Raw genomic sequence first — 26,085 nt, forward strand, 5'->3', positions numbered from 1 at the left:
CGCAAGAATTGACGGTTGCAATCATACCAGCACTAATGCACCGGATCCCATCAGAACCTTGCAGTTATGCGTGCTTGGGCGAGAGTAGTTCTAGGATTGGTGACCTCGTGGGAAGTCCTCGTGTTGCACCTGTGACAGCCCAAAATAGACCCTAGCCGGAATGTGGTTTCGGGACCACAAAACCGAGGCATAACAATAATTTAAAATTTATTTCGATGCCTATAATATGTGTGTATTCATGTATGACATTTTTTTGATGATTGATTTAGTGTTATAAAGGTGAATTCCACTAGAAAGGACTTAGTAGTGAACTTTGAAAATACGGTAGGGAAAGGGGTGATGACTAATTAAAGCATGCATGCAAAATAATGGACTTGCATGTCAAATTCCCCTTTTACAAGTAATGGCGGCCATGACAAAGAGATATGGGTTAAACATGTCATGAAACATGTTTTGTTGGGCATTAGGGAGAAATAGTAAACAAATAAGCATGGGTAAGAAAAGAATGAAAAAAAAAATATGTGTGAGAGAGTAGCATACCCCATTGCCGTGCAACCAAGAAGAGAAAAAAAAAAAAAAAAATTTGTTCATGCTTGCTCTCTCCTTTTGGCCGAAAATACTAAGAGGAAGAAGGATTTTGCTTCATTTCCTTTGTTTAGAAGAGATCTAGAAGGTGATTTGGCTAAATTTGCATCAAGATTAAGGTATGTATGAGGTTGTGTTGGGAGTTTCATGCATGTTTTGGTTGCTAACTTGATGTGCATGTTAGCCATGGCTCAAATCTTTGGTATGCCATGGAAATGGTATTTGGCCAAAGTTGTTATAGTGATAAAGCCATTGCATGCTAAGTGTGAAGCTTGATGATGATGCATGCAAAGATGGATTGTCTACTCTTGAGTAAGACTATGAGTTTTCTCTTTGTTTTATTATGATTGAAGTTGAAAAGGAGCATGATTGTCATATTCGCCATGATGCATTCTTGAGCATGATTCATGCTTTTTGCATGTTAGTTAAAATTTGTGTTTTGGATGGCTATGGACACCTTGAAAATTCGCCATGCTCATATATGCATATATATGATTGCACATTATGTTTGGTTATGAACTAAGTGATGAATATATTGGTTTAAAGAAGAAAATGTGGAAGAATGCTTGTGAAATTGCAAGCACAATTCGGCCTAGCACACATATAAGTGCTTGATGCTATATTATAAGTTTTGGGCCACAATGTGCAAAGCATTAATTAGTAAATTGCATGCTGTTTTTGTGAGGTATTAAGTGCAAAATTGACCTCAACATGTACATGAATATTCGGCCTTGGGTAGCCTATTGAAGGCCTTAGCATTTCCTTGATGCTCAAATAAATTGTATTGAATTTGCTTGATGTAGTATAAAATGTGCATGACCATTGTGTATTCAAGCTAAAGAGTGGCCATATGACCATTTAAAATCCTTGTCATATTAGGCCATAAGCAAGCACAATGAGGTTTTAATAAATTGAATTTGTTTGAATTAGCTCAAGAGCTAAGAGGGCCACAATTGGACAAGGGAAGGAAAAGGTGATCGAATAGCGAAAAACCCGCTCGACAACATCCGAGGTAAGTCCTCAAGAAGTGACCTTACTTGAATTATGTGAGATGAAGTATGGATGTGTATGATTATTGATTTATGTGTGTGTATGAGAAATTGAATGATACCGGGCTAAGTCCCGGAAGGCGAATATGCTTGTGACTATAATTGCGTTTGAGCCTTAGTAACGAAAATGAATTATGTATGTCCAATGATAATTGATGTATGTGTTCATGGGAAATTGAATGATATCCGGGCTAAACTCAAGACAATTATGCTGAAATTATATCAGGGTTAAGACCAAGGCAATTGTGCTAGTGGCTATATCAGGGCTAAGACCAAGGCATTCGTATGCGAGTTATTCTATCCGGGCTAAGACCGAAGGCATTTGTGCACGTGATTATATCCGGTTATATTCAAGAATCTTGGGCTGGAGGTGAGTGTTGGTTGCTGTAATGAATTCAATCAAGACACTCGAAAAGCCCAAAGGATAAGGTACGTTATATGTGCATTGGAAAGTCGACATGTTTGAGCAACATTCGCTCAATCGACTAATGAATTTCAGTTATTGAATTGATTGATACTTTGTGAAATTATATAATGATGAAGTGTGAAGTAAGAATGTGTATAAATGAAATGATGCATTTGGCTATGTGAATGTATTGCTGTAATTAGAGTTGATTATATTCCTTGAGACTTACTAAGCATAAAATGCTTACCCGTTGCTTTGGCTCTCGGTTTTTGTTAGATTTCGTCAAGCAATCGGATTTGGGATCGTTGAAGTCAAGTCATCCACACTATCAAGCCTCCATTTTGGTATAAATTTTGGTTGAACTTGAGATGGTATGTATAGGACTACCTCATGTTTGTTGAATATGTTGTAATGTAAGTATGTACGGCCATGCTAAAATGGCTTGAAAAGGAAGCATGAACTTAGACTAATTGTGGTTTGTATATATATATTTGGTGTCATGATGTGGCTATGGCTTGAATTAGGAATGTTGGTCATATGATCAGCCATTGGTATGGTTAAAATGATCATATATGAACCTATGTATGGCAAGACTAGTTGATTCATGGAGACTACCAAATAGGTAAGCCCTACCTTAAAACAGATGCTGCCAGCTGCAGTGGCGTGAATGTGAAAAATCACCAAAATTCATAGGAATGGAATTAAATAGTGAATAAGCTATGTAAATGAACCTTGATGAGTCTATTTTCTTATGGAAGAAACTAAATGGTCATAGGAGTTACAGGTTAAGAGATATTAAAGCTATTGTGAGACAGGGCCAGAATGGTTTCTGGGTTCCCTGTCGCAACTTTAAAAATTCACTATAAATTATCCAAAAAGAATTAGGAGACATACCTTATATGTACAGATTCCATTTTGAGTCTAGTTTCATTAGAAACAAACGACACCAGCATTAAAGCCCTGTACATATAGATATTCAAGTTATACCGCGCGAAGGTCAGAGCAGTCGATCCCTGTAACATGGGTGATTTTAACTAATAAAATATACCAATTGGCCCGACCAAAAATTCTAGAAATAAATCCATGGATGGATATATGAGTCTAAATTCAGGGAAAATTTACGAAATCAGTTTCCGAGTTTTGAAACTCGAGATATGATTTTTAAGGCGACAGTGATGCAGTTTTTCCAGCCTGACTGGAAATATCCAATGGATGGGCAAAACAAGTGAACTTGGCTTGCTAACCCCTCGTGTCCGACACCGGCGATGGTCTCGGGTTCGGGGTGTTACAGCACCCCTCCAATTTTATATCTCATTTAATTTTTTTCTATTTTTTTTATATCTCATCGTTTAACTAATTACTAATTTACGAAATAAATCACTCGAAACGCTATTTGGTCGTATTTAAATTCAAATTCGAGGCTCAAGTGTGATCAGCGGTAACCTTTACATAAATACAAAGCGCAAGAATTGATGGGTGCGATCATACCAGCACTAATGCTCCGGATCCCATCAGAACTCCGCAGTGAAGCGTGCTTGGGCGAGAGTAGTACTAGGATGGGTGACCTTCTGGGAAGTCCTCGTGTTGCACCCGTCCAATTTTATATCTCATTTAATTTTTTTTTTTTTTATCTCATCGTTTAACTAATTAGTTATTTACGAAATAAATCACTTGAAACGCTATTTTGTCGTATTTAAATTGAAATTCGACGCTCAAGTGCGATCAGGGGTAGCCTTTGCAAAAATAGAATGCGCAAGAATTGACGGGTGCGATCATACCAAAGACTACTAATACCGGATCCCATCGAACTCCGCAGATTTAAGCGTGCTTGGGCGAGAGTAGTACTAGGATGGGTGACTTGGTGAGAAGTCCTCGTGTTGCACCCCTCCTATTTTATATCTCATTTAATTTTTTTCCATTTTTTTATATCTCAACGTTTAACTAATTTGTTATTTACGAAATAAGACACTTGAAACATTATTTGGTCGTATTTCAATTCAAATTCGAGGCTCATGTGCGATATGGGGTTGCCTTTATATAAATAGAATGCGCAAGCATTGACGGGTAAGATCATACCAGCACTAATCCACCGGATCCCATCAGAACTCCGCAGTTTAAGCGTGCTTGGGCGAGAGTAGTACTAGGATGGGTAACTTGGTGAGAAGTCCTCGTGCTGCACCCTTGTATATTATATCTGATTTAATTTTTTTTCCATTTTTTTATATCTCATCGTTTAACTAATTAGTTATTTACGAAATAAATCACTCTAAATATTATTTGGTCGTATTTAAATTCAAATTCGAGGCTCAAGTGCGATTCTCGGTAGCCTTTACATAAATACAAAGCGCAAGAATTGATGGGTGCGATCATACCAGCACTAATGCTCCGGATCCCATCAGAACTCCGCAGTTAAGCGTTCTTGGGCGAGAGTAGTACTAGGATGGGTGACCTTCTGGGAAGTCCTCGTGTTGCACCCGTCCAATATTATATCTCATTTATTTTTTTTCTATTTTTTTATCTCATCGTTTAACTAATTAGTTATTTACGAAATAAATCACTCGAAACGCTATTTTGTCGTATTTAAATTGAAATTCGACGCTCAAGTGCGATCGGGGTAGCCTTTGCAAAATAGAATGCGCAAGAATTGGCGGTGCGATTATACCAAAGACTAATGCACCGGATCGTATCGTAACTCCGCAGATTTAAGCGTGCTTGGGCGAGAGTAGTACTAGGATGGGTGACTTGGTGAGAAATCCTCGTGTTGCACCCTCCTATTTTATATCTCATTTAATTTTTTCCATTTTTTATATCTCATCGTTTAACTAATTAGTTATTTACGAAATAAATCACTCTAAACGCTATTTGGTCGTATTTAAATTCAAATTCGAGGCTCAAGTGCGATCAGGGTTAGCCTTTATATAAATAGAATGCACAAGAATTGACGGGTGCAATCATACCGGCACTAATGCTCGGATCCCATCAGAACCTTGCGATTAAGCGTGCTTGGCGAGAGTAGTTCTAGGATTGGTGACCTCGTGGGAAGTCCTCGTGTTGCACCCCTCCAATTTTATATCTCATTTAATTTTTTTCTATTTTTTTTATATCTCATCGTTTAACTAATTACTAATTTACGAAATAAATCACTCGAAATGCTATTTGGTCGTATTCAAATTCAAATTCGAGGCTCAAGTGCGATCAGCGGTAGCCTTTACATAAATACAATGTGCAAGAATTGATGGGTGCGATCATACCAGCACTAATGCTCCGGATCCCATCAGAACTCCGTAGTTAAGCGTGCTTGGGCAAGAGTAGTACTAGGATGGGTGACCTTCTAGGAAGTCCTCGTGTTGCACCCGTCCAATTTTATATCTCATTTAATTTTTTTCTATTTTTTTATCTCATCGTTTAACTAATTAGTTATTTATGAAATAAATCACTCGAAACGCTATTTATTCGTATTTAAATTGAAATTCGACACTCAGGTGCGATCAGGGGTAGCCTTTGCAAAAATAGAATGCGCAAGAATTGACGAGTGCGATCATACTAGCACTAATGCACCGGATCCCATCAGAACTCCGCAGTTTAAGCGTGCTTGGGCGAGAGTAGTACTAGGATGGGTGACTTGGTAAGAAGTCCTCGTGTTGCACCCTTCCTATTTTACATCTCATTTAATTTTTTGCCAGTTTTTTATATCGCATCGTTTAACTAATTAGTTATTTACGAAATAAGACACTCGAAACATTATTTGGTCGTATTTCAATTCAAATTCGAGGCTCATATGCGATATGGGTAGCCTTTATATAAATAGAATGCGCAAGAATTGACGGGTAAGATCATACCAGCACTAATACACCGGATCCCATCAGAACTCCGCAGTTTAAGCGTGCTTGGGCGAGAGTAGTTCTAGGATTGGTGACCTCGTGGGAAGTCCTCGTGTTGCACCCCTCTAATTTTATATCTCATTTAATTTTTTTCGATTTTTTTTATATCTCATCGTTTAACTAATTACTAATTTATGAAATAAATCACTCGAAACGCTATTTGGTTGTATTTAAATTCAAATTCGAAGCTCAAGTGCGATAAGGGGTAGCCTTTATATAAATAGAATGCAGAAGAATTGACGAGTGCGATCATAACAGCACTAATGCACCAGATCCCATCAGAACTCCGCAGTTAAGCGTGCTTGGGCGAGATTAGTACTAGGATGGTTGACTTGGTGAGAAATCCTCGTGTTGCACCCCTCCTATTTTATATCTCATTTAATTTATTTTCTATTTTTTTCTATATCTCATCGTTTAACTAATTAGTTATTTACGAAATAAATCACTCTAAACGTTATTTGGTCGTATTTAAATTCAAATTCGAGGCTCAGGTGTGATCAGGGTTAGCCTTTATATAAATAGAATGCGCAAGAATTGACGGGTGCAATCATACCAGCACTAATGCACCGGATCCCATAAGAACCTTGCAGTTATGCGTGCTTGGGCGAGAGTAGTTCTAGGATTGGTGACCTCGTGGGAAGTCCTCGTGTTGCACCCCTCTAATTTTATATCTCATTTAATTTTTTTCTACTTTTTTTATATCTCATCGTTTAACTAATTACTAATTTACGAAATAAATCACTCGAAACGCTATTTGGTCGTATTTAAATTCAAATTCGAGGCTTAAGTGCGATCAGCGGTAGCCTTTACATAAATACAAAGCGCAAGAATTGATGGGTGCGATCATACCAGCACTAATGCTCCGGATCCCATCAGAACTCCGCAGTTAAGCGTGCTTGGGCTAGAGTAGTACTAGGATGGGTGACCTCCTGAGAAGTCCTCGTATTGCACCCCTCTATTTTTATATCTCATTTAATTTTTTTCTATTTTTTTTATATCTAATCGTTTAACTAATTAGTTATTCACGAAATAAATCACTCGAAACACTATTTGGTCGTTTTTAAATTGAAATTCGACGCTCAAGTACGACCAGGGATAGCCTTTAGAAGAATAGAATGCGCAGGAATTAACGGGTGCGATCATACCAGCACTAATGTACCGGATCCCATCAGAACTCCACAGTTTAAGCATGCTTGGGCCAGAGTAGTACTAGGATGGGTGACTTAGTGAGAAATCCTCGTGTTGCACCCCTCTTATTTTATATCTCATTTAATTTTTTTTCCATTTTTTTTATATCTCATCGTTTAACTAATTAGTTATTTACGAAATAAATCACTCTAAACGTTATTTGGTCGTATTTAAATTCAAATTAGAGGCTCAGGTGCGATCAGGGTTAGCCTTTATATAAATAGAATGCGCAAGAATTGACGAGTGCGATCATAACAGCACTAATGCACCGGATCCCATTAGAACTCGCATTTAAGCGTGCTTGGACGAGATTAGTACTAGGATGGGTGACTTGGTGAGAAATCCTCGTGTTGCACCCCTCCTATTTTATATCTCATTTAATTTTTTTTTCCATTTTTTATATCTCATCGTTTAACTAATTAGTTATTTACAAAAAAAATCACTCCAAAACGTAATTTGGTCGTATTTAAATTCAAATTCGAGTCTCAGGTGCGATCAGGGTTTGCCTTTATATAAATAGAATGCGCAAGAATTGACGGGGGCAATCATACCAGCACTAATGCACCGGATCCCATCAGAACCTTACAGTTAAGCGTGCTTGGGCGAGAGTAGTTCTAGGATTGGTGACCTCGCGGGAAGTCCTCGTGTTTCACCCCTCCAATTTTATATCTCATTTAATTTTTTTCTATTTTTTTTATATCTCATTGTTTAACTAATTACTAATTTACGAAATAAATCACTCGAAATGCTATTTGGTTGTATTTAAATTAAAATTCGAGGCTCAAGTGCGATCAGCGGTAGCCTTTACATAAATACAAAGCGCAAGAATTGATGGGTGCGATCATACCAGCACTAATGCTCCGGATCCCATCAAAACTCTGCAGTTAAGCGTGCTTGGGTAAGAGTAGTACTAGGATGGGTGACCTTCTGGGAATTCCTCGTGTTGCACCCGTCCAATTTTATATCTCATTTAATTTTTTCCTATTTTTTTATCTCATCGTTTAACTAATTAGTTATTTACGAAATAAATCACTTGAAACGCTATTTTGTCGTATTTAAATTGAAATTTGACGCTCAAGTGCGATCAAGGGTAGCCTTTGCAAAAATAGAATGCGCAAGAATTGACGGGTGCGATCATACCAGCACTAATGCACCGGATCCCATCAGAACTCCACAGTTTAAGCATGCTTGGGCGAGAGTAGTACTAGGATGGGTGATTTAGTGAGAAATCCTCGTGTTGCACCCCTCTTATTTTATATCTCATTTAATTTTTTTTCCATTTTTTTTATATCTCATCGTTTAACTAATTAGTTATTTACGAAATAAATCACTCTAAACGTTATTTGGTCGTATTTAAATTCAAATTCGAGGCTCAGGTGCGATCAGGGTTAGCCTTTATATAAATAGGATGCGCAAGAATTGACGGTTGCAATCATACCAACACTAATGCACCGGATCCCATCAGAACCTTGCAGTTATGCGTGCTTGGGCGAGAGTAGTTCTAGGATTGGTGACCTCGTGGGAAGTCCTCGTGTTGCACCCCTCCAATTTTATATCTCATTTAATTTTTTTCTATTTTTTTTATATCTCATCGTTTAACTAATTACTAATTTACGAAATAAATCACTCGAAACGCTATTTGGTCGTATTTAAATTCAAATTCGAGGCTCAAGTGTGATCAGCGGTAACCTTTACATAAATACAAAGCGCAAGAATTGATGGGTGCGATCATACCAAAGACAAATGCTCCGGATCCCATCAGAACTCCGCAGTGAAGCGTGCTTGGGCGAGAGTAGTACTAGGATGGTTGACCTTCTGGGAAGTCCTCGTGTTGCACCCGTCCAATTTTATATCTCATTTAATTTTTTTCTTTTTTTTTATCTCATCGTTTAACTAATTAGTTATTTACGAAATAAATCACTTGAAACGCTATTTTGTCGTATTTAAATTGAAATTCGACGCTCAAGTGCGATCAGGGGTAGCCTTTGCAAAAATAGAATGCGCAAGAATTGACGGGTGCGATTATACCAGCACTAATGCACCGGATCGCATCAGAACTCCGCAGTTTAAGCGTGCTTGGGCGAGAGTAGTACTAGGATGGGTGACTTGGTGAGAAATCCTCGTGTTGCACCCCTCCTATTTTATATCTCATTTAATTTTTTTCCATTTTTTTATATCTCATCGTTTAACTAATTAGTTATTTACGAAATAAATCACTCTAAACGTTATTTGGTCGTATTTAAATTCAAATTCGAGGCTCAAGTGCGATCAGGGTTAGCCTTTATATAAATAGAATGCGCAAGAATTGACGGGTGCAATCATACCAGCACTAATGCACCGGATCCCATCAGAACCTTGCAGTTAAGCGTGCTTGGGCGAGAGTAGTTCTAGGATTGGTGACCTCGTGGGAAGTCCTCGTGTTGCACCCCTCCAATTTTATATCTCATTTAATTTTTTTCTATTTTTTTATATCTCATCGTTTAACTAATTACTAATTTACGGAATAAATCACTCGAAATGCTATTTGGTCGTATTCAAATTCAAATTCGAGGCTCAAGTGCGATCAGCGATAGCCTTTACATAAATACAATGTGCAAGAATTGATGGTGCGATCATACCGGCACTAATGCTCGGATCCCATCGAACTCCATGATTAAGCGTGCTTGGGCAAGAGTAGTACTAGGATGGGTGACCTTCTAGGAAGGCCTCGTGTTGCACCCGTCCAATTTTATATCTCATTTAATTTTTTTCTATTTTTTTATCTCATCGTTTAACTAATTAGTTATTTATGAAATAAATCACTCGAAACGCTATTTATTCGTATTTAAATTGAAATTCAACAGTCAAGTGCGATCAGGGGTAGCCTTTGCAAAAATAGAATGCGCAAGAATTGACGAGTGCGATCATACTAGCACTAATGCACCGGATCCCATCAGAACTCCGCAGTTTAAGCGTGCTTGGACGAGAGTAGTACTAGGATGGGTGACTTGGTAAGAAGTCCTCGTGTTGCACCCTTCCTATTTTACATCTCATTTAATTTTTTTCCAGTTTTTTATATCACATCGTTTAACTAATTAGTTATTTACGAAATAAGACACTCGAAACATTATTTGGTCGTATTTCAATTCAAATTCGAGGCTCATATGCGATATGGGTAGCCTTTATATAAATAGAATGCGCAAGAATTGACGGGTAAGATCATACCAGCACTAATGCACCGGATCCCATCAGAACTCCGCAGTTTAAGCGTGCTTGGGCGAGAGTAGTTCTAGGATTGGTGACCTCGTGGGAAGTCCTCGTGTTGCACCCCTCTAATTTTATATCTCATTTAATTTTTTTCTATTTTTTTTATATCTCATCGTTTAACTAATTACTAATTTACGAAATAAATCACTCGAAACGCTATTTGGTCGTATTTAAATTCAAATTCGAAGCTCAAGTGCGATAAGGGGTAGCCTTTATATAAATAGAATGCAGAAGAATTGACGAGTGCGATCATAACAGCACTAATGCACCAGATCCCATCGAACTCCATGATTAAGCGTGCTTGGGCGAGATTAGTACTAGGATGGTTGACTTGGTGAGAAATCCTCGTGTTGCACCCTCCTATTTTATATCTCATTTAATTTATTTTCTATTTTTTTCTATATCTCATCGTTTAACTAATTAGTTACTTACGAAATAAATCACTCTAAACGTTATTTGGTCGTATTTAAATTCAAATTCGAGGCTCAGGTGTGATCAGTGTTAGCCTTTATATAAATAGAATGCGCAAGAATTGACGGGTGCAATCATACCAGCACTAATGCACCGGATCCCATAAGAACCTTGCAGTTAAGCGTGCTTGGGCGAGAGTCGTTCTAGGATTGGTGACCTCGTGGGAAGTCCTCGTGTTGCACCCCTCCAATTTTATATCTGATTTGATTTTTTTCTATTTTTTTATCTCTCATCGCTTAACTAATTACTAATTTACGAAATAAATCACTCGAAATGCTATTTGGTAGTATTTAAATTCAAATTCGAGGCTCAAGTGCGATCAGCTGTAGCCTTTACATAAATACAATGCGCAAGAATTGATGGGTGCGATCATACCAGCACTAATGCTCCGGATCCCATCAGAACTCCGCAGTTAAGCGTGCTTGGGCAAGAGTAGTACTAGGATGGGTGACCTTCTAGGAAGCCCTCGTGTTGCACCCGTCCAATTTTATATCTCATTTAATTTTTTTCTATTTTTTTTATCTCATCGTTTAACTAATTAGTTATTTACGAAATAAATCACTCGAAACGCTATCTGGTCGTAGTTAAATTGAAATTCGACGCTCAAGTGCGATCAGGGGTAGCCTTTGCAAAAATAGAATACGCAAGAATTGACGGGTGCGATCATACCAGCACTAATGCACTGGATCCCATCAGAACTCCGCAGTTTAAGCGTGCTTGGGCAAGAGTAGTACTAGGATGGGTGACCTTCTGGGAAGTCCTCGTGTTGCACCCGTCCAATTTTATATCTCATTTAATTTTTTTCTATTTTTTTATCTCATCGTTTAACTAATTAGTTATTTACGAAATAAATCACTCGAAACGCTATTTGGTCGTATTTAAATTGAAATTCGACGCTCAAGTGCGATCAGGGGTAGCCTTTGCAAAAATAGAATGCTCAAGAATTGACGGGTGCGATCATACCAGCACTAATGCACCGGATCCCATCAGAACTCCGCAGTTTAAGCATGCTTGGGCGAGAGTAGTACTAGGATGGGTGATTTAGTGAGAAATCCTCGTGTTGCACCCCTCTTATTTTATATCTCATTTAATTTTTTTTTCCATTTTTTTTATATCTCATCGCTTAACTAATTAGTTATTTACTGAAATAAATCACTCTAAACGTTATTTGGTCGATTTAAATTCAAATTGAGGCTCAAAAGTGCGATCGTGGTTAGCCTTTATATAAATAGAATGCGCAAGAATTGACGGGTGTAATCATACCAGCACTAATGCACCGGATCCCATCAGAACCTTGCAGTTAAGCGTGCTTGGGCGAGAGTCGTTCTAGGATTGGTGACCTCGTGGGAAGTCCTCGTGTTGCACCCCTCCAATTTTATATCTGATTTGATTTTTTTCTATTTTTTTATCTCTCATCGCTTAACTAATTACTAATTTACGAAATAAATCACTCGAAATGCTATTTGGTAGTATTTAAATTCAAATTCGAAGCTCAAGTGCGATCAGCTGTAGCCTTTACATAAATACAATGCGCAAGAATTGATGGGTGCGATCATACCAGCACTAATGCTCCGGATCCCATCAAAACTCTGCAGTTAAGCGTGCTTGGGTAAGAGTAGTACTAGGATGGGTGACCATCTGGGAAGTCCTCGTGTTGCACCCGTCCAATTTTATATCTCATTTAATTTTTTTCTATTTTTTTATCTCATCGTTTAACTAATTAGTTATTTACGAAATAAATCACTCAAAACGCTATTTGGTCGTATTTAGATTGAAATTCGACGCTCAAGTGCGATCAGGGGTAGCCTTTGCAAAAATAGAATGCGCAAGAATTGACGGATGCGATCATACCAGCACTAATGCACCGGATCCCATCAGAACTCCGCAGTTTAAGCATGCTTGGGCGAGAGTAGTACTAGGATGGGTGATTTAGTGAGAAATCCTCTTGTTGCACCCCTCTTATTTTATATCTCATTTAATTTTTTTTCCATTTTTTTTATATCTCATCGTTTAACTAATTAGTTATTTACGAAATAAATCACTCTAAACGTTATTTGGTGGTATGTAAATTCAAATTCGAGGCTCAGGTGCGATCAGGGTTAGCCTTTATATAAATAGAATGCGCAAGAATTGACGGGTGTAATCATACCAGCACTAATGCACCGGATCCCATCAGAACCTTGCAGTTCAGCGTGCTTGGGCGAGAGTCGTTCTAGGATTGGTGACCTCGTGGGAAGTCCTCGTGTTGTACCCCTCCAATTTTATATCTGATTTGATATTTTTCTATTTTTTTATCTCTCATCGCTTAACTAATTACTAATTTACGAAATAAATCACTCGAAATGCTATTTGGTAGTATTTAAATTCAAATTCGAGGCTCAAGTGCGATCAGCTGTAGCCTTTACATAAATACAATGCGCAAGAATTGATGGGTGCGATCATACCAAAGACTAATGCTCCGGATCCCATCGTAACTCCGCGATTAAGCGTGCTTGGGCAAGAGTAGTACTAGGATGGGTGACCTTCTAGGAAGCCCTCGTGTTGCACCCATTCAATTTTATATCTCATTTAATTTTTTCTATTTTTTTATCTCATCGCTTAACTAATTAGTTATTTACTGAAATAAATCACTCAAACGCTATTTGGTCGTATTTAAATTGAAATTGACGCTCAAGTGCGATCAGGTAGCCTTTGCAAAAATAGAATGCGCAAGAATTGATTTGGTGCGATCATACCAAAGACTAATGCAATGGATCCCATCGTAACTCCGCAGTTTAAGCGTGCTTGGGCAAGAGTAGTACTAGGATGGGTGACCTTACAGGAAGTCCTCGTGTTGCACCCGCCCAATTTTATATCTCATTTAATTTTTTCTATTTTTTATCTCATCGCTTAACTAATTAGTTATTTACTGAAATAAATCACTAAACGCTATTTGGTCGTATTTAAATTGAAATTGACGCTCAAGTGTGATCGGGGTAGCCTTTGCAAAAATAGAATGCTAAGAATTGGCAGGTGCGATCATACCAAAGACTAATGCACCGGATCCCATCGTAACTCCAGATTTAAGCATGCTTGGGCGAGAGTAGTACTAGGATGGGTGATTTAGTGAGAAATCCTCGTGTTGCACCCCTCTTATTTTATATCTCATTTAATTTTTTTTTCCATTTTTTTTATATGTCATCGTTTAACTAATTAGTTATTTACGAAATAAATCACTCTAAACGTTATTTGGTCGTATTTAAATTCAAATTCGAGGCTCAGGTGCGATCAGGGTTAGCCTTTATATAAATAGAATCCGCAAGAATTGACGGGTGTAATCATACCAGCACTAATGCACCGGATCCCATCAGAACCTTGCAGTTAAGCGTGCTTGGGCGAGAGTCGTTCTAGGATTGGTGACCTCGTGGGAAGTCCTCCTGTTGCACCCCTCCAATTTTATATCTGATTTGATTTTTTTCTATTTTTATCTCTCATCGCTTAACTAATTACTAATTTACTGAAATAAATCACCGAAATGCTATTTGGTAGTATTTAAATTCAAATTCGAGGCTCAAGTGCGATCATTGTAGCCTTTACATAAATACAATGCGCAAGAATTGATGGGTGCGATCATACCAAAGACTAATGCTAGGATCCCATCAAAACTCTGCGATTAAGCGTGCTTGGGTAAGAGTAGTACTAGGATGGGTGACCTTACAGGAAGTCCTCGTGTTGCACCCGTCAATTTTATATCTCATTTAATTTTTTCTATTTTTTATCTCATCGTTTAACTAATTAGTTATTTACGAAATAAATCACTTGAAACGCTATTTTGTCGTATTTAAATTGAAATTTGAAGCTCAAGTGCAATCAGGGGTAGCCTTTGCAAAAATAGAATGCGCAAGAATTGACGGGTGCGATCATACCAGCACTAATGCACCGGATCCCATCAGAACTCCGCAGTTTAAGCATGCTTGGGCGAGAGTAGTACTAGGATGGGTGATTTAGTGAGAAATCCTCGTGTTGCACCCCTCTTATTTTATATCTCATTTAATTTTTTTTTCCATTTTTTTATATGTCATCGTTTAACTAATTAGTTATTTACGAAATAAATCACTCTAAACGTTATTTGGTATTTAAATTCAAATTCGAGGCTCAAAGCGATCGTGGTTAGCCTTTATATAAATAGAATGCGCAAGAATTGACGGTGTAATCATACCAGCACTAATGCACCGGATCCCATCAGAACCTTGCAGTTAAGCGTGCTTGGGCGAGAGTCGTTCTAGGGTTGGTGACCTCGTGGGAAGTCCTCCTGTTGCACCCTCCAATTTTATATCCGATTTGATTTTTTCTATTTTTATCTCTCATCACTTAACTAATTACTAATTTACTGAAATAAATCACCGAAATGCTATTTGGTAGTATTTAAATTCAAATTCGAGGCTCAAGTGCAATCATTGTAGCCTTTACATAAATACAATGCGCAAGAATTGATGGGTGCGATCATACCAAAGACTAATGCTCCGGATCCCATCGAACTCCATGCATTAAGCGTGCTTGGGCAAGAGTAGTACTAGGATGGGTGACCTTCTAGGAAGTCCTCGTGTTGCACCAGTCAATTTTATATCTCATTTAATTTTTTCAATTTTTTTATCTCATCGTTTAACTAATTAGTTATTTACTGAAATAAATCACTCAAACGCTATTTGGTCGATTTAAATTGAAATTGACGCTCAAGTGCGATCGGGGTAGCCTTAGCAAAATAGAATGCTAAGAATTGACAGGTGCGATCATACCAAAGCACTAATGCCTTTGGATCCGATCGAACTCCGCATTTAAGCGTGCTTGGGCAAGAGTAGTACTAGGATGGGTGACCTTCAGGAAGTCCTCGTGTTGCACCCGTCAATTTTATATCTCATTTAATTTTTTTCTATTTTTTATCTCATCGTTTAACTAATTAGTTATTTACGAAATAAATCACTCGAAACGCTATTTGGTCGTATTTAAATTGAAATTCGACGCTCAAGTGTGATCAGGGGTAGCCTTTGCAAAAATAGAATGCGCAAGAATTGACGGGTGCGATCATACCAGCACTAATGCACCGGATCCCATCAGAACTCCGCAGTTTAAGCGTGCTTGGGCGAGAGTAGTACTAGGATGGGTGACTTGGTGAGAAGTCCTCGTGTTGCACCCCTCCTATTTTATATCTCATTTAATTTTTTTTCCATTTTTTTATATCTCAACGTTTAACTAATTAGTTATTTACGAAATAAGACACTTGAAACATTATTTGGTCGTATTTCAATTCAAATTCGAGGCTCATGTGCGATATGGGGTTGCCTTTATATAAATAGAATGCCCAAGCATTGACGGGTAAGATCATACCAGCACTAATCCACCGGATCCCATCAGAACTCCGCAGTTTAAGCGTGCTTGGGCGAGAGTAGTACTAGGATGGGTAACTTGGTGAGAAGTCCTCGTGCTGCACCCCTGTATATTATATCTGATTTAATTTTTTTTCCATTTTTTTTATATCTCATCGTTTAACTTATTAGTTATTTACGAAATAAATCACTCTAAATATTATTTGGTCGTATTTAAATTCAAATTCGAGGCTCAAGTGCGATCAGCGGTAGCCTTTACATAAATACAAAGCGCAAGAATTGATGGGTGCGATCATACGGCAAAGACTAATGCTCGGATCCCATCGAACTCATGATTAAGCGTTCTTGGCGAGAGTAGTACTAGGATGGGTGACCTTCAGGAAGTCCTCGTGTTGCACCGTCAATATTATATCTCATTTAATTTTTTCTATTTTTTTATCTCATCGTTTAACTAATTAGTTATTTACGAAATAAATCACTCGAAACGCTATTTTGTCATATTTAAATTGAAATTCGACGCTCAAGTGCGATCAGGGGTAGCCTTTGCAAAAATAGAATGCGCAAGAATTGACGGGTGCGATTATACCAGCACTAATGCACCGGATCACATCAGAACTCCGCAGTTTAAGCGTGCTTGGGCGAGAGTAGTACTAGGATGGGTGACTTGGTGAGAAATCCTCGTGTTGCACCCCTCCTATTTTATATCTCATTTAATTTTTTTCCATTTTTTTATATCTCATCGTTTAACTAGTTAGTTATTTACGAAATAAATCACTCTAAACGTTATTTGGTCGTATTTAAATTCAAATTCGAGGCTCAGGTGCGATCAGGGTTAGCCTTTATATAAATAGAATGCGCAAGAATTGACGGGTGCAATCATACCAGCACTAATGCACCGGATCCCATCAGAACCTTGCAGTTAAGCGTGCTTGGGCGAGAGTAGTTCTAGGATTGGTGACCTCGTGGGAAGTCCTCGTGTTTCACCCCTCCAATTTTATATCTCATTTAATTTTTTTCTATTTTTTTTATATCTCATTGTTTAACTAATTACTAATTTACGAAATAAATCACTCGAAATGCTATTTGGTAGTATTCAAATTCAAATTCGAGGCTCAAGTGCGATCAGCGGTAGCCTTTACATAAATACAATGTGCAAGAATTGATGGGTGCGATCATACCAGCACTAATGCTCCGGATCCCATCAGAACTTCGCAATTAAGCGTGCTTGGGCAAGAGTAGTACTAGGATGGGTGACCTTCTAGGAAGTCCTCGTGTTGCACCCGTCCAATTTTATATCTCATTTAATTTTTTTCTATTTTTTTATCTCATCGTTTAACTAATTAGTTATTTATGAAATAAATCACTCGAAACGCTATTTATTCGTATTTAAATTGAAATTCGACACTCAAGTACGATCAGGGGTAGCCTTTGCAAAAATAGAATGCGCAAGAATTGACGAGTTCGATCATACTAGCACTAATGCACCGGATCCCATCAGAACTCCGCAGTTTAAGCGTGCTTGGGCGAGAGTAGTACTAGGATGGGTGACTTGGTAAGAAGTCCTCGTGTTGCACCCTTCCTATTTTACATCTCATTTAATTTTTTTCCAGTTTTTTATATCGCATCGTTTAACTAATTAGTTATTTACGAAATAAGACACTCGAAACATTATTTGGTCGTATTTCAATTCAAATTCGAGGTTCATGTGCGATATGGGTAGCCTTTATATAAATAGAATGCGCAAGAATTGTGGGTAAGATCATACCAAAGACTAATGCGGATCCCATCAGAACTCCGCATTTAAGCGTGCTTGGGCGAGAGTAGTTCTAGGATTGGTGACCTCGTGGGAAGTCCTCGTGTTGCACCCCTCTAATTTTATATCTCATTTAATTTTTTTCTATTTTTTTTATATCTCATCGTTTAACTAATTACTAATTTACGAAATAAATCACTCGAAACGCTATTTGGTCGTATTTAAATTCAAATTCGAAGCTCAAGTGCGATAAGGGGTAGCCTTTATATAAATAGAATGCAGAAGAATTGACGAGTGCGATCATAACAGCACTAATGCACCGGATCCCATCAGAACTCCGCAGTTAAGCGTGCTTGGGCGAGATTAGTACTAGGATGGGTGACTTGGTGAGAAATCCTCGTGTTGCACCCCTCCTATTTTATATCTCATTTAATTTTTTTTCCATTTTTTTCTATATCTCATCGTTTAACTAATTAGTTATTTACGAAATAAATCACTCTAAACGTTATTTGGTCGTATTTAAATTCAAATTCGAGGCTCAGGTGCGATCAGGGTTAGCCTTTATATAAATAGAATGCGCAAGAATTGACGGGTGCAATCATACCAGCACTAATGCACCGGATCCCATAAGAACCTTGCAGTTAAGCGTGCTTGGGCGAGAGTAGTTCTAGGATTGGTGACCTCGTGGGAAGTCCTCGTGTTGCACCCCTCTAATTTTATATCTCATTTAATTTTTTTCCACTTTTTTTATATCTCATCGTTTAACTAATTACTAATTTACGAAATAAATCACTCGAAACGCTATTTGGTCGTATTTAAATTCAAATTCGAGGCTTAAGTGCGATCAGCGGTAGCCTTTACATAAATACAAAGCGCAAGAATTGATGAGTGCGATCATACCAGCACTAATGCTCCGGATCCCATCAGAACTCCGCAGTTAAGCGTGCTTGGGCTAGAGTAGTACTAGGATGGGTGACCTCCTGAGAAGTCCTCGTATTGCACCCCTCTAATTTTATATCTCATTTAATTTTTTTCTATTTTTTTTATATCTCATCGTTTAACTAATTAGTTATTTACGAAATAACTCAATCGAAACACTATTTGGTTGTATTTAAATTCAAATTCGAGGCTCAAGTGCAATCAGCGGTAGCCTTTACATAAATACAAAGCGCAAGAATTGATGGTTGCGACCATACTAGCACTAATGCTCCGGATCCCATCAGAACTCTGCAGTTACGCGTGCTTGGGCTAGAGTAGTACTAGGATGGGTGACCTCCTGGGAAGTCCTCTTATTGCACCCCTCCAATTTTATATCTCATTTAATTTTTTTCTATTTTTTTTATATCTCATCATTTAACTAATTAGTTATTCACGAAATAAATCACTCGAAACGCTATTTGGTCGTTTTTAAATTGAAATTCGACGCTCAAGTACGATCAGGGATAGCCTTTAGAAGAATAGAATGCAGTATGGCAGTCAATATCATGTGACGACTTAATTAACTTAGAATATATATCAGATTGACACATGATGAATTCATATACAACTATGGATGAACTATGTCGATACTTTCAAGGTGTAATCTTAAACGCATATTCGTCATTTATATTATGTATCATTTATTAACACAGTAATATTTACTCAATCGAAATGAATATGGATGTCTTAATGAGATGTTACAAGTCGTATAGTAACTCAGCTAATCATGTTCAGTAGTCAGAGTCTATCGAAAGCTCGATCTGTATGTCATTATTCAGTTGTTCAAGTTATTGACTAGTTCTAATAAATCCAAATTTGATAATCATTACATCTAATTGTCGTCTTTAATCAAATTAAGTTTGGAGATCTAATAAATGGGTCAATTATAATCTTAAGCACTAAGTCGATTCATGATGATTATCTGTGATATTGACGAATATATGGGTACTTGAAATCTCGATTGATATTTAGTATTCATTTAATATTGGTTGCATATCATCTTGTATAATTATTATCTATATTCACTTAACTATTTTGCTATTCTCAATATCATAACTGTATGATTAGCGAATAAGTGAAGATCGTCATTGGTGGATCTTCAACGCTTATAGGATGTATGAATAAATTACGCTTTGAACTCGATCAGTATTAATCGGTACTAATTCACTTGTTTATTGTTATATCTGATTATGCCAATCATTTACTGATTATATTAATTGATATTTATCATCTAATAATATCGAATAATCGATGATGACTTAAATATGCGTAAGAGTCATTGGATAATCATAAGACTGCAGATTGACTCTGAATCTGGCTGTGAACTAGTAGTCTATCCAGATTTATTCGTAATTTGATTCTCTCATTATATGTACTAAGTATTCGGTACTTTGATTAATTCGCTTAGTCTATTAGTTATCATTAATAATCTTAAATTTATTGATTTAAATAATTGGTATCGACTAATTGGTGCTATGATATAATGAAATGTAATCTTCATACCATATTATCATGATCAACATTTAACCGATTAACTGAATCTGCGATGTAACTCGATTGATCTGAGTATATGTATATCTCGGTTTGATTATTATCTTATTCATCATTATTTCAATTTTTATTCATGTTTAATCAATTATCTATATTAAGATATGATCACGTCAATCAATGGTCGTATTTAATAAATTAGAATTGGATCGAATGACGGTAGATTATGTACATATGCGTAATTGTCTGATATTCACATAGTGATCTGAGTCTCGTATACTCTTGTCGAAATATATGTTTTGGTACTATTACAATCTATTTGAACTCATTTACTCTTATTTTATAATCATCATTATAATTGTATCTTACAATATTACTAAACATGACTAATTAGTGATATCAGCATATGTGTCAGTCAATCATGACATGTATATGTTAATTCATCTGTGATTGCTAATCATTAGCTCTTATACAGTCATTACATGTATTTGTTATCAGTTCACTTTAATTATTATTTAATTAATCTATATCATTAATTAATGATATTAATCGTCATCTAAGGTCAATTTGAGAAGTACAGATGCAGATTGGTGCGATATAGACTAGCGATCCAAATATGTTCAAAGTTCGACATGTAAGTGTATTGTAGAGTCTATAGTCTTTGATTTTAACATTTAATTGATTACTTCATATGTCTTTTATAATGTATTTCAATTATTAACATAATTATTATTGTATTAATTGTAATTAGAATATCTGGAATCATAATCATAGGTGCCTTTGAATAGATTGCAAGATTATGAAGTCATAACGTCACATTTAATGTGCGATTCGTAGATTACGCTGGGATCTGACTGATGTTACTTAGTCATTATCTAGTTTACTTTTGTTATAATCTCATGATTATAGTTTATTATAAATTAGTACTTATAGACTTTATGTAATATTAAATTGCTCAAGATTGACTATATAACTCTTTGAGTTAGTTTGCATATGGATGTATCTGAATTATAGTGTGAATCTGATACTATAATCATGTTGATCATTTATATTCTTAATCTTGGTATTTTTATATTATGAACTTGATATCGATTAGACTTAATTATCATTATGTTCATGTTATTATATCAGTTTACGATATTAGATTCTAATCATAAGCTATGTTGTATTAATCAATTGACTTCGTCACAGTATTCATAGACTCTATTTAATCGCTTGGAATTCAGTATTGCATCTTAAATCATCATTCACTTATGATTATCTAACATTAATTTGAGCTGATATATAATGTATGTTATAATAGATTTGACCTATATAAATAATCCTGCTTTGCGTATTAACGCAATTGATCATCGATAGCCTTTTAGGTCATTACGAATAGTATCTAGCTAGTGAGGATTGCTACTTAATCTAATATCGTTTACTAGTATACTCGATTATCACTAATTGATCATAACTATCTATATTTTCTATTAATTCCTAAGCTATTTTAATTTACTATACATGTACGTAGATATCCTATCGTGTTAAGATATGCGTAATTTCTAATTAATCTCTAATTAAGTCTATCTTAGATATTAGTTCATTACTTAAGATCTGATGTGTTGATATAGTATTGAGATTGTTCATATCTACACTATTATTCATTTAATTCACTTAATAGCCGTTGACTAATTATGTAGATTATGTCCATCGATTACTCGATTATGCCTTATATGATATTTAATATTGATTGTAGAATCTGTCTATATGTCATTTAAATAACTTCACATTTATGCTTTGTATTTAATGTATTACGTGAATATCTATTGTTAACTTTATTCATTAATGTTTGATATTCATATATTGAGTAAACTCGATTCTAAGTCATAATATACGTATTTCGTAATTATATGATGCTCAGTTGCGTACGATTAGCTTTAAATAATGCAGAATTATTGCGTCGATAACTATCATAATTGATCGATTACTCATTGCGATGCATTGGTATTATCTACTAATCTACTTTAATCTCGTTTCATTATTTTTATCAATGATTCTATATTTAATAATCATCAATTAACTTTATTTCCAATTATCGTTTAATAGTTAGTTAATTACGATGCGAGTTTCTCGATTACTATAATTTAATTTGAGACTTAAATACTCATCAGACTCATATGCACTGTAGGATAAGTCTGAATATTGTTGAGTTATCTTGATCGATTCGTTTAGCTGTTATTAATTCTATTCAAATCTATTTTATATCTATTAACTAATTACTCTTAATATCTTACTTAATTATCTATAAATTAGCTCATGGTTTAAATCTATTGTATCATATTTAATACTCTAGTTATTATGATCAATCAGACTATTAGATCTAATATAGCTTATAATTGTCATTAGCGTTGACTATTACATATTCACTGCGATGTATGATGTAATTTACTCATTAGATTAGAATTATATACAAACTGGTGCCTTTAATGTATGAATTGTGCTAATAAGTTCATTTGATAATCAATGCTAGATCTTGATATTTATCCTAATTATATTTCTATCCTCAACTATTTCAATCATATCTAATTGTGGATATTAATGATTCAAATGATAGATCACTCGAATGCGATTCGTCATTTAATATTCATCAGTATTTTGTAACATTTGAATCTAAGATCTGAGCATCTACTTGGTATTATCTGATTAGGTGAATGCGGGTATTTATGATGTATAACTTTCAATCTATTTAGCTATTCATTACATTACGTTTTCTATATTACTACGTTATTTTAACTGTGTATTTGAGTTAATAGTCTATTCAATCGTGCTATTATTAAATTCTCAACGTTCATTACTAATTCATACAGCAATTGGTATCGATGATCTAATCATATTCTTGGATCTCTGATCAATGGATCAAGTAAGATTGTTGATACTATATAATCTATTATCAATATGATAATGCTGAACTGTTTTGCTGTTAATCAATTATCGATGTATGTGAATCTACTTCATATTATTCGTTAATTCTATTCTCAAATCATGAATCTATTGTGGATAATGATGTCGATTCGATGTGCTCAGTAACTCTAATGCTCATTTGCGTAATTGATCTCTTTAATATCATCATTATATCGTATATACCTCTTGATATAATGATAATTAGATAAGTAGTCAGATTATATCATGAGGTACTTGAATAATCGAATTTACATTATGACTATTATATGATCCAGGTTATAGGTGAATGTAATAAGACTGGTAAGTCTCGGTATTAATATGTCGTATTGAGATCTATTCTACTAATCATTGCGATTATTTATATCGTATCATATAATTATTACTATTCATATTATTGATACCTTGATATAATTCAGGTTTATCGAATTATAATTAGCTAATTTGAATAGATAATAGTGCCATTAACTTATCATATAGCGATATGCCTGTTAACTGAATCTTGGTGACTATATAGGTGCTGACTAGTGCGTTAATTCTACCTCATTATCCAATTATTTTTCTGATTTTATCTCGAATGTATACATTAATTTAATCGATAAATCACTAATGTTGATTTTGAATCAAATCATGATGCAGCTTTTAGTGAATAAATCATATGTCAATTATTATAATAGTCTCATATCTGCTATATCGAACTATGTATGAAAGTCTCAGTGCATGTATGTGTGATTTGACTTAATTGGCGACTCTAATCATTATTTTCATTTTACTAATTATTTGATAATCGTACTATTACTATTTTATAAATTAAATTCGACTATTGCATATATTATTTAGAGATATTCTAAGGAGACATTGCGTGCTATAGATATCGTCAGATTGCAATCGTGATCTATGATTGATCTGATTGAATATACGTGCATCCGATTACTACTCGTAACTTTAATGGATCTGATGACTTCGATATTACATTCTAATGATTGTCACTTTTATTTATTCTTTAATTGTAATCTGTAACTACTATATAATATGAAAGACTTATTATTGGTATTTCAATAATTGTCTCATATACGTGATTGATAATATAGAATTGATAACTAATGTGCAATCATACCTACTATGATCATGCTATTGCTCACTCGTCATAGTCATTATATGTGTATGATATCTACTATTTTTATTTCATTGTATCTTTAAATTTCTATTGATGTCACTAATATGTAATTTAATTCAATTTGAGTTAATTAATTGATAATGGACTCTGGAACCTTGATAAAGCTATTGGAGTGATTCATATCATTACCATTCCACAACCATACCATAAGATCATTTACACAAAATAGGTATATTGCTATACATGCCATACTTAAATTTACAAGCCATTTACCAAAAGTCTTCCTGATAGTGTGGACTGAGCCTTCAACCTATCCCGACACCGAGATGGGCTTGTCCAAAACTACAATGAATAAGAAGGAGGAGTAAGCATAAATGCTTAGTAAGTTCATATGCAAATAATAAGTAACTTAACAAACAAACATACCAATCAACTTTAGCATGTATCACTAAAACACATATCACATTTTTAATCATTTTCATCATCTTATTACCTTATCGTGGTTGTATCAATACTCAACCCGAGGGTTAAATACATACCCGTCCAAAATATCCATTTCATCATCACTTACCAATACGCCTCTTTACATCTCTAATATTCCTCCATTTGAGTAGAACTTACCCGCTGAACACATCGAATATAATTTGATACACTTGATAAATTGTACATAAGTGCCACATATTCAATCAAGCAATCATGTAACCGCCCATAAGTTTAACTCCTGACTCAACTCAACGAGGCTCTGCGTCAGATCCATAAGTGAACTCGGACTCAACTCAACGAGTTCGATGCCTAGTTACATCTCACTTAACTCTGACTCAAACTCAACGAGTTCGACATTCCATCCATAAGTGAACTCTGACTCAATTCAACGAAGTTCGATGCTCAACATCCTAGTGACATGTCACTTGTATCCTAATCTATTCCTAAGGTTCAAATGGGCTTTTTTCTTTTTTTTCTATTTTTTAATATCTCATCGCTTAACTAATTAGTTATTTACTAATAAATCACTCGAAACGTTATTTGGTCGTATTTAAATTCAAATTCGAGGCTCAAGCGCGATCAGGGGTAGCCTTTATATAAATAGAATACGCAAGAATTGACGGGTGCGATCATACCAAAGACTAATGCACCGGATCCCATCGTAACTCCATGATTAAGCGTGCTTGGGCGAGAGTAGTACTAGGATGGGTGACCTCAGGAAGTCCTCGTGTTGCACCCTCCAATTTTATATCTCATTAGATTTTTTTCTATTTTTTTAATATCTCATCGTTTAACTAATTAGTTATTTACTAATAAATCACTCAAACGTTATTTGGTCGTATTTAAATTCAAATTCGAGGCTCAAGCGCGATCAGGGGTAGCCTTTATATAAATAGAATACGCAAGAATTGACGGGTGCGATCATACCAAAGACTAATGCACCGGATCCCATCGTAACTCCGCAGCGTGCTTGGCGAGAGTAGTACTAGGATGGGTGACCTCCGGAAGTCCTCGTGTTGCACCCTCCAATTTTATATCTCATTAGATTTTTTTCTATTTTTTTAATATCTCATCGCTTAACTAATTAGTTATTTACTAATAAATCACTCAAACGTTATTTGGTCGATTTAAATTCAA

General features: G+C 35.7%; 26 non-coding genes and 26 pseudogenes across 26 annotated transcripts; all 52 read left to right on the plus strand.

The window, feature by feature from the left end:
• The first annotated feature begins 13 nt into the window (after positions 1-13).
• On the plus strand, positions 14-132 carry LOC128288047 (5S ribosomal RNA; annotated as a pseudogene).
• Positions 133-3,514: 3,382 nt separating this feature from the next.
• Positions 3,515-3,633, plus strand: LOC128287973 (5S ribosomal RNA). The gene has a single exon (XR_008278657.1). It is a non-coding gene; the product is annotated as a 5S ribosomal RNA (ribosomal RNA).
• A 171-nt stretch (positions 3,634-3,804) lies between these two features.
• LOC128288116 (5S ribosomal RNA) lies at positions 3,805-3,926 on the plus strand (annotated as a pseudogene).
• A 176-nt stretch (positions 3,927-4,102) lies between these two features.
• Positions 4,103-4,222, plus strand: LOC128288025 (5S ribosomal RNA; annotated as a pseudogene).
• A 176-nt stretch (positions 4,223-4,398) lies between these two features.
• LOC128288095 (5S ribosomal RNA) lies at positions 4,399-4,517 on the plus strand. The gene has a single exon (XR_008278670.1). It is a non-coding gene; the product is annotated as a 5S ribosomal RNA (ribosomal RNA).
• A 466-nt stretch (positions 4,518-4,983) lies between these two features.
• Positions 4,984-5,100, plus strand: LOC128288216 (5S ribosomal RNA; annotated as a pseudogene).
• A 177-nt stretch (positions 5,101-5,277) lies between these two features.
• On the plus strand, positions 5,278-5,396 carry LOC128288152 (5S ribosomal RNA). Its single transcript, XR_008278678.1, has one exon. It is a non-coding gene; the product is annotated as a 5S ribosomal RNA (ribosomal RNA).
• Positions 5,397-5,570: 174 nt separating this feature from the next.
• Positions 5,571-5,690, plus strand: LOC128287869 (5S ribosomal RNA). The gene has a single exon (XR_008278571.1). It is a non-coding gene; the product is annotated as a 5S ribosomal RNA (ribosomal RNA).
• A 175-nt stretch (positions 5,691-5,865) lies between these two features.
• On the plus strand, positions 5,866-5,985 carry LOC128287978 (5S ribosomal RNA; annotated as a pseudogene).
• A 177-nt stretch (positions 5,986-6,162) lies between these two features.
• LOC128287873 (5S ribosomal RNA) lies at positions 6,163-6,281 on the plus strand. Its single transcript, XR_008278575.1, has one exon. It is a non-coding gene; the product is annotated as a 5S ribosomal RNA (ribosomal RNA).
• A 179-nt stretch (positions 6,282-6,460) lies between these two features.
• Positions 6,461-6,579, plus strand: LOC128287983 (5S ribosomal RNA; annotated as a pseudogene).
• Positions 6,580-6,756: 177 nt separating this feature from the next.
• On the plus strand, positions 6,757-6,875 carry LOC128287961 (5S ribosomal RNA). Its single transcript, XR_008278655.1, has one exon. It is a non-coding gene; the product is annotated as a 5S ribosomal RNA (ribosomal RNA).
• Positions 6,876-7,052: 177 nt separating this feature from the next.
• LOC128287957 (5S ribosomal RNA) lies at positions 7,053-7,172 on the plus strand (annotated as a pseudogene).
• A 178-nt stretch (positions 7,173-7,350) lies between these two features.
• Positions 7,351-7,468, plus strand: LOC128288063 (5S ribosomal RNA; annotated as a pseudogene).
• A 178-nt stretch (positions 7,469-7,646) lies between these two features.
• Positions 7,647-7,765, plus strand: LOC128288060 (5S ribosomal RNA; annotated as a pseudogene).
• Positions 7,766-7,942: 177 nt separating this feature from the next.
• Positions 7,943-8,061, plus strand: LOC128287836 (5S ribosomal RNA). The gene has a single exon (XR_008278538.1). It is a non-coding gene; the product is annotated as a 5S ribosomal RNA (ribosomal RNA).
• Positions 8,062-8,235: 174 nt separating this feature from the next.
• LOC128287890 (5S ribosomal RNA) lies at positions 8,236-8,355 on the plus strand. Its single transcript, XR_008278592.1, has one exon. It is a non-coding gene; the product is annotated as a 5S ribosomal RNA (ribosomal RNA).
• A 178-nt stretch (positions 8,356-8,533) lies between these two features.
• Positions 8,534-8,652, plus strand: LOC128288055 (5S ribosomal RNA; annotated as a pseudogene).
• A 177-nt stretch (positions 8,653-8,829) lies between these two features.
• Positions 8,830-8,949, plus strand: LOC128287899 (5S ribosomal RNA). The gene has a single exon (XR_008278601.1). It is a non-coding gene; the product is annotated as a 5S ribosomal RNA (ribosomal RNA).
• Positions 8,950-9,123: 174 nt separating this feature from the next.
• LOC128287845 (5S ribosomal RNA) lies at positions 9,124-9,243 on the plus strand. The gene has a single exon (XR_008278547.1). It is a non-coding gene; the product is annotated as a 5S ribosomal RNA (ribosomal RNA).
• A 176-nt stretch (positions 9,244-9,419) lies between these two features.
• Positions 9,420-9,538, plus strand: LOC128287868 (5S ribosomal RNA). Its single transcript, XR_008278570.1, has one exon. It is a non-coding gene; the product is annotated as a 5S ribosomal RNA (ribosomal RNA).
• Positions 9,539-9,713: 175 nt separating this feature from the next.
• On the plus strand, positions 9,714-9,830 carry LOC128288087 (5S ribosomal RNA; annotated as a pseudogene).
• Positions 9,831-10,004: 174 nt separating this feature from the next.
• Positions 10,005-10,124, plus strand: LOC128287908 (5S ribosomal RNA). Its single transcript, XR_008278610.1, has one exon. It is a non-coding gene; the product is annotated as a 5S ribosomal RNA (ribosomal RNA).
• Positions 10,125-10,299: 175 nt separating this feature from the next.
• Positions 10,300-10,419, plus strand: LOC128287972 (5S ribosomal RNA; annotated as a pseudogene).
• Positions 10,420-10,596: 177 nt separating this feature from the next.
• On the plus strand, positions 10,597-10,714 carry LOC128288114 (5S ribosomal RNA; annotated as a pseudogene).
• A 178-nt stretch (positions 10,715-10,892) lies between these two features.
• On the plus strand, positions 10,893-11,011 carry LOC128287949 (5S ribosomal RNA). Its single transcript, XR_008278651.1, has one exon. It is a non-coding gene; the product is annotated as a 5S ribosomal RNA (ribosomal RNA).
• Positions 11,012-11,187: 176 nt separating this feature from the next.
• On the plus strand, positions 11,188-11,306 carry LOC128288163 (5S ribosomal RNA). Its single transcript, XR_008278679.1, has one exon. It is a non-coding gene; the product is annotated as a 5S ribosomal RNA (ribosomal RNA).
• Positions 11,307-11,481: 175 nt separating this feature from the next.
• Positions 11,482-11,601, plus strand: LOC128287803 (5S ribosomal RNA). Its single transcript, XR_008278505.1, has one exon. It is a non-coding gene; the product is annotated as a 5S ribosomal RNA (ribosomal RNA).
• Positions 11,602-11,775: 174 nt separating this feature from the next.
• On the plus strand, positions 11,776-11,895 carry LOC128287853 (5S ribosomal RNA). The gene has a single exon (XR_008278555.1). It is a non-coding gene; the product is annotated as a 5S ribosomal RNA (ribosomal RNA).
• Positions 11,896-12,075: 180 nt separating this feature from the next.
• LOC128287945 (5S ribosomal RNA) lies at positions 12,076-12,194 on the plus strand. The gene has a single exon (XR_008278647.1). It is a non-coding gene; the product is annotated as a 5S ribosomal RNA (ribosomal RNA).
• A 176-nt stretch (positions 12,195-12,370) lies between these two features.
• Positions 12,371-12,489, plus strand: LOC128287837 (5S ribosomal RNA). The gene has a single exon (XR_008278539.1). It is a non-coding gene; the product is annotated as a 5S ribosomal RNA (ribosomal RNA).
• A 174-nt stretch (positions 12,490-12,663) lies between these two features.
• LOC128287989 (5S ribosomal RNA) lies at positions 12,664-12,783 on the plus strand (annotated as a pseudogene).
• A 178-nt stretch (positions 12,784-12,961) lies between these two features.
• Positions 12,962-13,080, plus strand: LOC128288056 (5S ribosomal RNA; annotated as a pseudogene).
• A 176-nt stretch (positions 13,081-13,256) lies between these two features.
• Positions 13,257-13,376, plus strand: LOC128288113 (5S ribosomal RNA; annotated as a pseudogene).
• Positions 13,377-13,547: 171 nt separating this feature from the next.
• Positions 13,548-13,668, plus strand: LOC128288242 (5S ribosomal RNA; annotated as a pseudogene).
• Positions 13,669-13,836: 168 nt separating this feature from the next.
• LOC128288213 (5S ribosomal RNA) lies at positions 13,837-13,956 on the plus strand (annotated as a pseudogene).
• Positions 13,957-14,135: 179 nt separating this feature from the next.
• On the plus strand, positions 14,136-14,254 carry LOC128288042 (5S ribosomal RNA; annotated as a pseudogene).
• A 463-nt stretch (positions 14,255-14,717) lies between these two features.
• On the plus strand, positions 14,718-14,837 carry LOC128287854 (5S ribosomal RNA). The gene has a single exon (XR_008278556.1). It is a non-coding gene; the product is annotated as a 5S ribosomal RNA (ribosomal RNA).
• Positions 14,838-15,010: 173 nt separating this feature from the next.
• Positions 15,011-15,129, plus strand: LOC128288091 (5S ribosomal RNA; annotated as a pseudogene).
• Positions 15,130-15,300: 171 nt separating this feature from the next.
• Positions 15,301-15,420, plus strand: LOC128288237 (5S ribosomal RNA; annotated as a pseudogene).
• Positions 15,421-15,879: 459 nt separating this feature from the next.
• On the plus strand, positions 15,880-15,999 carry LOC128287791 (5S ribosomal RNA). Its single transcript, XR_008278493.1, has one exon. It is a non-coding gene; the product is annotated as a 5S ribosomal RNA (ribosomal RNA).
• A 177-nt stretch (positions 16,000-16,176) lies between these two features.
• On the plus strand, positions 16,177-16,296 carry LOC128288015 (5S ribosomal RNA; annotated as a pseudogene).
• Positions 16,297-16,761: 465 nt separating this feature from the next.
• On the plus strand, positions 16,762-16,881 carry LOC128287835 (5S ribosomal RNA). Its single transcript, XR_008278537.1, has one exon. It is a non-coding gene; the product is annotated as a 5S ribosomal RNA (ribosomal RNA).
• Positions 16,882-17,057: 176 nt separating this feature from the next.
• LOC128287953 (5S ribosomal RNA) lies at positions 17,058-17,176 on the plus strand (annotated as a pseudogene).
• A 177-nt stretch (positions 17,177-17,353) lies between these two features.
• On the plus strand, positions 17,354-17,472 carry LOC128287824 (5S ribosomal RNA). The gene has a single exon (XR_008278526.1). It is a non-coding gene; the product is annotated as a 5S ribosomal RNA (ribosomal RNA).
• A 174-nt stretch (positions 17,473-17,646) lies between these two features.
• Positions 17,647-17,766, plus strand: LOC128287968 (5S ribosomal RNA; annotated as a pseudogene).
• A 174-nt stretch (positions 17,767-17,940) lies between these two features.
• Positions 17,941-18,057, plus strand: LOC128288212 (5S ribosomal RNA; annotated as a pseudogene).
• A 177-nt stretch (positions 18,058-18,234) lies between these two features.
• LOC128287808 (5S ribosomal RNA) lies at positions 18,235-18,353 on the plus strand. The gene has a single exon (XR_008278510.1). It is a non-coding gene; the product is annotated as a 5S ribosomal RNA (ribosomal RNA).
• A 179-nt stretch (positions 18,354-18,532) lies between these two features.
• On the plus strand, positions 18,533-18,651 carry LOC128287902 (5S ribosomal RNA). Its single transcript, XR_008278604.1, has one exon. It is a non-coding gene; the product is annotated as a 5S ribosomal RNA (ribosomal RNA).
• A 177-nt stretch (positions 18,652-18,828) lies between these two features.
• On the plus strand, positions 18,829-18,947 carry LOC128288106 (5S ribosomal RNA). Its single transcript, XR_008278671.1, has one exon. It is a non-coding gene; the product is annotated as a 5S ribosomal RNA (ribosomal RNA).
• A 177-nt stretch (positions 18,948-19,124) lies between these two features.
• On the plus strand, positions 19,125-19,243 carry LOC128287936 (5S ribosomal RNA). Its single transcript, XR_008278638.1, has one exon. It is a non-coding gene; the product is annotated as a 5S ribosomal RNA (ribosomal RNA).
• A 6,326-nt stretch (positions 19,244-25,569) lies between these two features.
• Positions 25,570-25,687, plus strand: LOC128288158 (5S ribosomal RNA; annotated as a pseudogene).
• Positions 25,688-26,085: the final 398 nt, after the last annotated feature.

This window comes from Gossypium arboreum, unplaced genomic scaffold (genome assembly GCF_025698485.1).
Source record: "Gossypium arboreum isolate Shixiya-1 unplaced genomic scaffold, ASM2569848v2 Contig00169, whole genome shotgun sequence".
Taxonomy (NCBI): Eukaryota; Viridiplantae; Streptophyta; class Magnoliopsida; order Malvales; family Malvaceae; genus Gossypium; species Gossypium arboreum.